The 12,469-nt window shown below is 41.8% G+C and overlaps 1 protein-coding gene across 1 annotated transcript in view; it reads right to left on the reverse strand.

The window, feature by feature from the left end:
• The window catches only part of CYP1B1 (cytochrome P450 family 1 subfamily B member 1), a 34,685-nt gene that overhangs the window by 19,589 nt on the left and 2,627 nt on the right, over window positions 1–12,469 (reverse strand). The window lies entirely within an intron of this gene.

Consider the following 12,469-nt stretch of genomic DNA (forward strand, 5'->3'; position numbering starts at 1 on the left):
TTTTAGAGTGCTACTTTAGGGGATTGTCTTAGTCTTTTTTTGTGTGTTTTATATTAGTATTTATCCCCCAGCACCAGCAGTTTACCCTTATTATTTTATTTCTGACTCTTTGGGTTTATTTTTTATACCTAATTAGTCAGTGTTATTTAGGGTCTGGTTTATCCACCTATATATAGTGTGAGCAACATTCCTTTTTGTGTTTGATAGATATATATATATATATATATATATCAGGTAATAAAGAACCATAGGCACTCCGTCTGAATAGAAAAAACGGGTGCAAATCCTGTACAAATAAATAGGCAATACGATACCGCACGTGGACGAATATCAGAGGCAGCACTCCAAATGAATATCAAAAATCCTGTATTATTCAAGAAAACATCATATCCAACGTTTCGGTCCTCAAACGGGACCTTTGTCAAGGTCATCACCTTGACAAAGGTCCCATTTGAGGACCGAAACGTTGTATATGATGTTTTGTTGAATAATACAGGATTTTTGATATTCATTTGGAGTGCTGCCTCTGATATTCGTCCACGTGCGGTATCGTATTGCCTATATATATATATATATATATATATATATATATATATATATATATATATATATATATATATATATAAAAACATTACCATTCTCAAGTCCGGTAAAGGAAGACCACACTCAGATCAGTATAGGCAAAAAAAAGTCTGTATTAGGCATCAATACAAAATGAACAGGACGCCCAATCCGACGTATCGGTTCCGGAGTTGAACCTTTCTCAAGGGGGGTATATAAATATATATCAAGGGACAGCACGCAGGTAAGTAAATCATACATTTTCTATATTTGATATTTATGATTTACTTACCTGCGTTGTGTCCCTTGATGTCGTGTTGCAACCGGTATCGTATGGTCTGTTATTGCTTTATGGGATAAGCACCAAAACTTATTTACTTGCAAATGGTGTGCCGGCTGTGCATTGGAATATATATATATATATATATATATATATATATATATATATATATCATATTCCAAGCCACCAGGGAGAATTAAGGAAGGTTTTCTACAACATATTATAACATATGGGGTTGACATAACATTGCAATCCCCTCAGTTAACCCTAACCTGTTTCTGTCAAGCCTAGTGGGTCTTTTAATTTAGAACAGTATAAATTCTATAGCAGTAAATACCAGACATTTGCTCTCTTGTAGGAAGCCATGCTCCAAATCTAGGGGACGTGTGTATGGTTTTATAAATAAGGTATCTTTTCCTCAAGGTGTGTGACTGGCTTTCTTTGAGCTGAGAGATGTAAATAAAGGCTTGCCTAGGCAGACCAAAAAATACTATGCACGTTCCACTCTAAAGTAAACATTATGTTGAGTACATGTGCTGATATCAGAATATGCTTCCTGGGAGGGTGTGAAACATACACAGACTGCACGCTAGGTCCACCCATCCTCTGCAACTTCTCACGCAACCTCAAATAGGAACACAGCCACAAACTTTCAGTACATTTGTCATTCAGAAGTAGAGGAACTATAATCTGATGATTGTTGCTGCAGCTAGATTAATCTCTCTAGCACTAATTCACCTCAACCACCCCCTCCTCAAATTCCTTTGCTGGTTCCCTATTAAATCCTGTCAATTGCTTCAAGATTCATCTCCTGTTCTTCGAGGCTTTACACCACACCTCTACATCTCAACTATAATCTGCCACTATAACATCCACATTCTGCCTTGCAGCAAGCTACCTCTAACCCTACCTGCCTGTACATCTGGCACACCCGCTATCTCCAAAGCTCAAATTATTAAAAAAATAAAATAAAAAACACTCTTCCTTGATGTCTCTTACTATACAAGCCATCTGTTCTTGTCCTTGCAACTTCTGTGTTATATTGCATAACAGTAAATGAATCCAAATAAAGCATATCCCGACCCTTTTATTTTACATTTCATGTTGCATAGCTCTGCTATATTAAAAAGGATGTAACGCCTTTAAGATCTAATAATATTGCAGAATGGCAATTTATTTTTTACATAGCACTGGTAGTGTATTGTGAGCCATACAGAATAATACAAAATTAGTTGTCTTTTTATGATCACCTAAACTTTTAACATGATCTTTTATTGCCTTGTGCCAAAAATTAGAAGGGGGCTTTACTTACATGCATAAAAGGCCCTATGAATTAAGATCCTGGACAATGCAATAATGTTAAAAGGAAATGCAAGATATGTATTTCTGACAACCCATACACACAGAAATAATTAAAATTGTCAAGATTTACCAGTTCAAGGAGGATTTGTTGGGGTCTGTAAAAAAACTTTTGCTTTATTTAAACACTTTACTATAATTTTTTTTGGTCGAAATACAATGTGGAATGTGCATTGTTTTGATTTTGGTCTTGGCAAAGTGATACTTCATGTTTCTTTTACTCCCCTCTTCCCAGGAGGAAAACATTCTGTGCTTACCCAATTTGCGGTGAACTTTTTATCCTAAGATACAGCTGCTGGCACCTTTCCCAGGGTTTGGTGTTACTTAATCTTAAACTACTGTAAATCCAACTTCTTTCAGCATGCCACAAGCACAATATCACTATAGTAGCTTGCGTGCGTTCTCCTTGGGAAGTGGAGGGATCAGTGTTCATACCTTGTGATCCACTTTTAAGAGGCAGACTTTCTCCTAGGTAGGGTGACCAATTTGCCCAAGCTACCATCTGTTTAACACCATTGCTTCCAGGGGGACTCATCATTGTATTAAAAATCTGACCACAATTGTGTTGGTGGGAACTACATTGCGTTGTATATGGAAGAAATCTTCCCAATCTGAACTGCTTTCACTGTATTTTCATTTATATTTGAAGTTATTAGATGTGTTTAAAAAAAGTACACTGACATGGTGGAATTAATTGAAGCTAAGAGAAGGAAAAACAGTAGTAATAGATGCAAATGTTTGTGCAAAACTGTCCAATATGCAGTCACAAAATATTAAGCTTATTTTCCCTGATTCGATTCCGTGCGAAACTTTTTGTCAAATCTCATTGGGCTAATAATGTTGCCAAATGAGTATGCTTCCAGCTAAATATAGTCAGACAGTGAGTGTGCCCTATATACACAATCAAGGCATTAAACTTATGTAGGGATTTTAGAAAATTTCACAAGCAAATATTATGATTTTAGAGAATCAGCATATTAAAAGGAAGTTGCAGTGTTCATTGACATTGCTTGGTGAATCACTTGCCAACGCCAAGTGCCTGTGGCTTTTTTCATGACTCAAAAAGTTCATATTTTGCATGGCTCGCGACCCCATGCGAATGTTTTGCAATTTTCTACTCAATAATCCCATTATAATGTTGCACACAACAACTTCTCTAATTTCTCCAATAACCATTCTCCGAATCACTTACCAAGCAGAGCAAAGTTTATGTCAACAACATGTAGAAGAACACAACATGACCGTTCCCATTTGCTACCTCTACAGTGTCTAAACATGGTCTTCGTTAGTAAGTGACAACTACAGATGTGCAAATAACTATACATTTGCACAACTGCTGGAGATTTTCACATCATGAAAATGTAAAAAAAAAAAAAATACATTTGTAAATTGATTGTGAAGGTCAAATTTTCACCCCATTTGTGAATGTGAGCAAACGGTTCACACAACGCTACTCTTCAAGAAAATGACAGCTGTAAAGCCCATAAAATAACAATGGCCATATTTTCAATTGTTCCCTCAACATTGTCATCATAATCATGTGCATACTGTACATGATTCTGCAGGTGCAGAATGAAAATGTGTAGAACTACTGTATAATGTGTGTAATTCCATTGTCCAAGGATTTTAGCCCTCGACAATGAGAATAAAATGTATGTCATATAGGGTCTTATAGAAAAAAAAAAGTATAGAAGAGCGCAAATCTTGTAGTGTAGTATTTAAATAAATAGGAAAAATATAAGAATCACACTCACAGACATCTGTGAATCAAACAGCTTAAAATACAGGGGCTAGTGGGCTGCGTTGTTAGCGTTACTGAACGTCCTTGGAGTCATCCATCAATGTGGGAAACCACTGTTCTTCCACACCACGTGTTGTGCGTCTTAGCGTCATAAAGACCAGACAGATCAAGTTCCAGGGATTTATTCCGTTTTCTTGCACACTCACTTCCTCACTCGCTTGCTGTCACCACACCAATTGCCCTCACTAACAATGACCAAAAGAGAACTATCCCGATACATTTCGAGGAAATTCTCTTCATCAGGGAGTAGAGTTCTCCATGGCCTTCTGAATGTTTCAATACCACTTGGTAACCGTGATGTAACGTTGCCATGGTTATCTGAAACCTGGTTGCTACCAATAAAGTACATCATAGAGGACTGACAAGTTTCAATATTACAAAAGACAATTCAATTGAAAAATATATGGGGTTGGCATTAACATTGAAAAAACTAAAATCTCATTATTATTAATTATTATTTCGTTATTGCATTAGAAAAAACATCACACGTTTAATTTGAGTTTTAAATATACAAACTATTATTTAACCAATTAGGCTTCTGTGAAAAGTGTATGGGCTGCAAAAACTGATTCACAAAAAAACATAGTTAAATTTGGATAAAACACACGCGTCCATTATAAATTTGTACTTGTATACACACACATGCATAAATGACAGTCCAAATGAATTCAAGTATTGTTCCGAGCAGCCAAACTTCACATATACTAAAGAAACCTAAAAGCCCACATAGCATTACAAATTTTCCAATTACAGTCCAATGAATAAAAAAAAAAACAGTAGAGGGGACAGTAGGGACCATTAGCAGCAGACAAAAGCATTCACATCTGAACCGAAATATTAACAAAACCAGAGAAATTGGTGGCCAAATCAATATTAGAATAAACAGATAGGGGTACTTATAGAAATGATTCTAGATCAATCTCCTCATTTAGACCACCTGGTGACAGGGTACCTAGTTTATGTATCTAGCAGGATTTACACCTACAATATTAAGAACATCAGAAAATGCCAAAGAAAACTGTGGTTTTATCAAGAAACAAAAAGAATAGACAAGCACAGCTTATATAAGAATAACTGTATTACAAACGTAAACAAGATAACATCACTCACATGTGAGAAAACACCAGCGGGTATGTGGTCACTCGAGCGCAGCAATCGTAGAGAACGCCTTCAGCTGGTCCCAGCTGAGATCCATGTGATGGTTCCTCCAGTAACAGTGTCCAGGACTGAGGCACATTGGTGGTTGCTTAGAGCTACAGTTGACAGCTTACTACTGTTCCCCAAGTTTGGTGGATGCCAGACCGATATAGATGGGAGGAGAAATATCATTTTCTTCCACTGCTTGAGAGCCTGAAACGCGAGACGTGATATCGGAGGCAAACACTCGCGAGAGTGTGCAACGTCACTTCCGGGACCCAGTGTTGGACGCTGATACCGGAGGAACCATCGCGTGGATCTCAGCTGGGACCAGCTGAAGGCGTTCTCTATGATTGCTGCACTCGAGTGACCCCATACCCGCCGGTGTTTTCTCACATGTGAGTGATTTTTTTTTAATGTTTGTAATACAGTTATTCTTATACAAGCTGTGCTTGTCTATTCTTTTCATTTCTACTTTGAAGGTACTTCCCCTTCCAGGGGAGCGCTGGACATTGGACCTTTTTCACCCAGGCCCTTATAGATTGAGCACGCTGTATATGCTTTTATTATTTCCAGAAATTAGCTTCGTTGAGCACAGTTACTCTATGTTTTGCTGGGTTTATCAAGACAACCTTAAGAGGCAGCTATAAATATGGAGTCAAATGAATTACTTGCTATTTTGTTGTGTTCAATATAACTGTAATGTAAAGAGAACGAAACCCGCTCAGCCTCCGTGCATAATAAGTGGTTGGTGCACTAGGGAAACAATATATATATAAGATATATTATCAGATAATCTGTGCCTTACCCCTTGAGAGAGAGGAGTAGGCGCAGAAGGAGAGCCCCTTTTGCTTGCACTCGCCTACCACAAAAATACTCCAATATACTGTATATCGTAATGAACTGTAGAGATACAGAAGTGAAGATTAAAAAATATTAATTGGTAAGTCCCTGACACATGAACGTGGAACGGAACCCTTTTTTCATTCTAATTTTTATTTGACCACCAATTTTACTGGTTTTGTTAATATTTAGGTTCAGATGTGAATCCTTTTTTAGTCTGCTGCTAATGGTCCCTACAGTAACCTACACTGTTTTTTTTATGCAAATTCTTCGTTTTACTGTATTTGGAAAAAAAAATAATGCTACAGTATGTGAGTTTTTAGGTTTCTTTATTACAGTATATGTGAAGTTTGGCTGCTCTGAACAATACGTTAATTGATTAGGTCATTTAGGTAGGTGTGTATATATATATATATATATATATATATATATATATATATATGTATATATGTACACATTTTTAATGGACATGTTCATCTTCTTTTTTTTTTTTGTCGGGATAGGTGTGTGTGTATGTCTATGTATATTATTTTTTATGCAAATTTAACCATTTGTTTTTACTGGATCAGTTTTTGCAGCCCATACACATTTGACAGAAGACTAATTGGTTAATTATTAGTTTATATATTTAAAACTCAAATTGAATATGTGTGTTTTTTTGTTTGAAATAGAAGTAAATAATAATAATAATGTGCTTTTTTACAGTTTTTATCCCCAAAACATATTTTTTTCAATGTAATTTTCTTTTGTAATATTGAGGTTTGTGAGTCCTCTATGTACTTTGTTGGGAGCAGCCAGGCTTCAGATAACCATGGCAATGGTACGTCATAGTTGCCATGAGTTACCAAGTGGTTTTTAAATATTCGGAAGGCCATGGAGAACTGCAACCCCTGACGAAGAGGAACAGAAGTTTCCTTGAAATCTGTAGCGGTAGTTCTCTTTTGACCATTGTTGTAGAGGGCAATTGGTGGGGTGAGAGCAATTGAGCGAGAAAGTGAGTGTGCAAGCAAATGGAAGAAATCCCTGGAACTTGGTCCGTCTGATCGTAGTGACATCAAGACGCACAACACGTGGTGCAGAAGAACTGGGGATTCCCACATTGATGGAGACTCTGGTGACGCTCAACAACGCTAACAATGCAGCCCACAAGCCCCTGTATTTTAAGCAGTAATTCCCAGACATCCGAGTGTGAATCTTCTATTTTTGCTATTTTTTAAATGAAATATTACACTGAGGTGTGTGCACTTTTTCTATTTTTTTTTTTTAGCACTTTCGGAGGGTTTGAGGTTTATCTTCTTTCTGAAGCGAGCTGCATCCTCTGGACTGTTATATTTGGATTTAATTGTAAGATCTTGTAAAGCCCTATGTACTTAGATGGCGCTATATAAATAAAGATATACATACTTAAGATGTGCATATCCATGTTTTATTGTGTATTTGTATATCTTATATATTTGTGTGCCTAATTGATATCTTTCAGCAATATAAAAAAACACAATCAATTATTTATGTTAATTCTTATTTGTTTTTTTCCTACATATGTGGCTATTATAATTTGGATGATAATATTGTGTAGGCATTTATCCTATTTTCCCATTTATAGACTTGGGTTATATCTAGAGTTATTTTGAACTGATTATTTATTTGGAGGCCAGTTTTTCATTAATCACCTAAGGTCTTGTTTGTAACCACAAAATGTATTTGATCACATTCTGAAATAAATTAAACTGTTCAGGCAGATTATTGGAATATTTTACTCACAGCATCTGTTGGTTGGGATTGCTAAACTGTAGTTAGGAAAAATATTGAAAACTTGAAAACATTTGAATCAATAATTTTGATGTCATCCTAATAATTTTGTACATTGGATTTGTTCCTCCCTCCCCCAAACAAATTCATGTATTTAATCGGGTCATTTATGAAAGACTACAATCAGAAACCTAAGTTGATACTGATGAAATAGTGTTTGCTTTAAATATGGTTTTATTCTCTGTTAAATCTGGTGGTTTTGTATCTGAGAGACTTTGTTCAAGGATTTCTAAAAGCCACCTGCTGTAAAACTCTACAATACTGGCGTGGAAAGCAGTACCAAATTTTGTAAAGAAATAAATACTATTGCATTCAATTGTGCGGTTATTTGTACCCATTGTATCCCTATTTCACTCTAATAGCATCAGCTGGTATTTTGGGAAGTGGCTATGAAGAATGCTATCAAGAAGAAGAACGGATTTATATTGAGCAAATATTAAATGGCATGTATCAAGTTCTCTGCCTTAGGCCAAGCTCTTGGTGGCGGCGTCGCTACGTGCACGCACTTGCGTCCGCGTGCACTTCCAGGACTCTTACCTTATTGCCTTTTGGAGTTCTTCAAGTGCCTGCAGCGCTGCCCGCGTCGATGCTGCTACATTATTCCGCCACAATTCAAATTGTGATTTGGGGCAGCAGTAGCGTTATGTCAGCGTCATGTGAGCTGGTTCAGCCAATGAGGGCGAACCAGCACAATGACGCATCCGTGATGCGTTCGCCATGCCCCCCGCCACACCCCCAATCGCCGCGACCGATCTCCTGCAGCTAGTCCACACATTGCTGGGGCTACAGGGGGCGCATGGGAGCCCACACCACAACCATGAGCTCGGCCTTAGGCTAAGGTCCCGTTGCACGCGTCCGCACGGCTGGCTTGCTTGCCGGCGGCGCGTGCAACTCGCTGTACCGCGATCTGCGGTCTACAGGATACTTTTCTCGGAGCGGGGGGGCGTGGCCAAACGGGTCAGGGGGGGCGCGGCCATGACGTGAGGGGGCGCGGCCATGACGTGGGGGGCCGGAGCGGGAGGTGGGCGGGAGTGGGAGGATTGACAGAGAGGGGGGGCGTGGCTTGAGCGGAGGGACCCGCTACTCTCCCCCCCCCTCCCGCCACGGGCTGCAGGTAAGTAAAAAAAACACACACACGCAGGCACTCATACATACATACATACACACACACACACACACACACAGACACACAGGCAGGCACTCACGCACTCATACACACACACACACACACACAGAGAGGCACTCACGCTGCTTTCACTCCACACTCCTCCCCGCTCCCCGAAGCCTCTCCTCCTCCCGCAGCCTCCCCTCCCCATTGGCTCACAGCCACACCACGTGACGCGTCAACGCTAGGAAACACCATTCTGTGGTGTCTCCTAGCGGCTGACGCGCCACAGCGTGTAGTGAGCTGTGCCGCCAGGGGGGACCGGGACCGGCTCGCGAGGATTCCCCTGCTGGTGGGGAACTCGCTACATTGCCGCCCGCGCCAACGAGCGCAGCGGGTCCCAGGCCTTAGACAGTCATGTTAACCAGTTCATCTATAGCACACAAAAAAAGCCTGTGGGGTCTGAATTTGCATGAATGTCTATGTTAACAGAAATTTCTTATAGTTGATGCAAATAAAAACTAAAAAAAAGTTTGCTGTACAACTAAAAATTGTATTCAGATGCTTCATACACAGAAACACACAAAGTGAAAACCGGGCGCTTCTAAACTACAATATTTAAGTGAAATAATATATATTATATAAGTAAAAGATATACAGTGCAAAATGGTATCACAATGTGATATGTGACCTTCACCAACAAAACGTGAAATATATAATCTAGTGTGAAATACACCTAAATAAAATAAAGCAGCTCTACACCCTTTATAAGGACTGTCCAGGTCAAAATAGATCTTGCGTAGTTTTCCCATTGGGAGGAGCGCTGTGATGCTCACGTGAATATGAAGAAAAAAACAATATAATAGTGCAGATGGTATAAAAATATATATGTGGTCAAAAAGTCTCTGCAATAGTTGTACTCACAAATGGAGAGATAAAATAGACATATCAGAGACCCATCTCTCTCTGATAAGAGCCCTTGTCATAGATGCCCTCTTAGGATGTATAGGTCTGGAAGCTTGTGGTGTATGTAGAACGTATAGATACTCAAAATATCTCCCAAGGATATGAAGAGAGACGAGAGAGAGCGCACAATGGTATGGTACGGTCTAAAAATTTGTATTGCACAACAATAGTGATAAGAATATAGCACTCACAATTTACACAAATGGCAAATTCATTGGAGGGAACAGCTGAAGTTCGGTTGGTGCCGGTATCTCCAAACAACGGGGTACTTCCACGTGCGGAATCCGATTCCTGAAGAAGCAGTAGCGAAATGCGTTGAATCGTTTGAGTGCTGGAGGGAACAGAGCAGGAGAGAATACCGGAGAAAGGTGCTGGCAATACCACGGGACTGACACGCGAGACAGCCTCTTCCGCCCTTACCTGAGACGTCACAGGATGTGACGCGGGCACACGTGACGCACGCGGAAGTACCCCGTTGTTTGGAGATACCGGCACCAACCGAACTTCAGCTGTTCTCTCCAATGAATTTGCCATTTGTGTAAAATGTGAGTGCTATATTCTTATCACTATTGTTGTGCAATACAAATTTTTAAACCGTACCATACTATTGTGCGCTCTCTCTCTTCTCTCTTCATATTCTTGGGAGATATTTTGAGTATCTATACATTCTACATACACCACAAGCTTCCAGACCTATACATCCTAAGGCTAAGGCCCCGCTCCCTCCGTCAGCGCGCCAGCACTGCAGACAGGCGGGGCGCTGAGAGACACAGACCGCGATATGCAGTCTGTAGGGAGCGGGAGCCGGGGCTGGAGTGGGAGGGAGGGGGGCATGGTTTAAGCGGAGGGACCCGCTACCTCCCCCCCTCCCTCCCTCCACGGGCTTGGGCTGCAGAAGGGAGCTGCTGCGGGCTGCCCTAGGTGTGTGATCGGCTGGGCTTGTACAGACAGCACTGGGAGAGGGACACTGTATCTGGCTGCAGCAGGAGACTAAGGCTAAGGTCCCGTTGCACGCGTCCGCACGGCTGGCTTGCTTGCCTGCGGCGCGTGCAACTCGCTGTACTGCGATCTGCGGTCTACAGGATGCTTTTCTCGGAGAGGGGGGGCGTGGCCAAACGGGTCGGGGGGGGGGCGCGGCCATGACGTGAGGGGGCGCGGCCATGACGTGAGGGGCGGGAGGTGGGAGGATTGACTGGGAGGATTGACAGGGAGGGGGGGCGTGGCTTGAGCGGAGGGACCCGCTACTCTTCCCCCCCCTCCCTCCACGGGCTGCCACGGGCTGCAGGTAAGTAAAAAAAACACACACACGCAGGCACTCATACATACATACATACACACACACACACACACAGGCAGGCACTCACGCACTCATACACACACACACACACACACAGACAGAGACAGGCACGCACATACACACACTCATACACACACACACACACACACACACACACACACACACACACACACACACACACACACACACACACACACACACACACACACACACACACACAGGCACTCAGGCACACACATATACAGATAGGCACTCACCTGCTTTCACTCCACACTCCTCCCCGCTCCCCGAAGCCTCTCCTCCTCCCGCAGCCTCCCCTCCCCGTTGGCTCACAGCCACACCACGTGACGCGTCGAAGCTAGGAAACACCATTCTGTGGTGTCTCCTAGCGGCTGACGCGCCACAGCGTGTGATCAGCTGTGCAGCCAGTGGGGACCGGGACCGACTCGCGAGGATTCCCCTGCTGGTGGGGAACTCGCTACATTGCCGCCCGCGCCAACGAGCGCAGCGGGTCCCAGGCCTTACTCACACGCTGACACTCATGCACTCACACACACACACACACACACACACACAGGCAGGCACACACACAAACACAGACAGACACACATACACACACACACAGGCACAGACAGGCACTCACGCTGCTTTCCCTCCACACTCTCCTCCCCGCTCCCTAAAGCCTCCCCTCCTTCCGAAGCCTCCCCTCCTCCCGAAGCCTCCCCTCCTCATTGGCTCACAGCCACACCACGTGACGCGTCGACGCTTGGAATTACAATTCTCTTGAATCCCCTAGCGGCTGCCGCGTCACAGCGTGTAGTGAGCTGTGCCGCGAGGGGGGACCGGGACCGTCTCGGGAGGATTTGTTGTGTCTGTGTCAAAGTTTGTAATGGTTGCCTCACCACTCTGTGTATAAAATGTACAGTACCTTGGGTCTTCCCAAGAAGTAGCCCAAAGTATGTTTATTTTATTTGCAAAACTGGCAGCTGTATTTGTTTCTTTTGCACAGATAAGTCAAGATAAGTAAAAGCATTAAAGGGGTCAAACCTACAAATAAACAAAATGCCTTTTCACTAGTCACTCAACAGGTGTACTTCAATATCACCCATAGTACTGAAGTTGCTTCCACAGGACTATGCTTCTATGTGTACTGTATATGTGCAAGTATAAATATCTATCTCTAAACATACACACACACTGCATCAAGTCCTGAGTGGATTGTGTTTTAGGTGCAAATACATGTAATCAGTTTAGAGTCATACCAAGATCCTTATTGTTTGGGGGAAAATGTGTAGATACAATGTATGACTC

This window comes from Ascaphus truei, chromosome 4 (genome assembly GCF_040206685.1).
Source record: "Ascaphus truei isolate aAscTru1 chromosome 4, aAscTru1.hap1, whole genome shotgun sequence".
Classification (NCBI taxonomy): domain Eukaryota; kingdom Metazoa; phylum Chordata; class Amphibia; order Anura; family Ascaphidae; genus Ascaphus; species Ascaphus truei.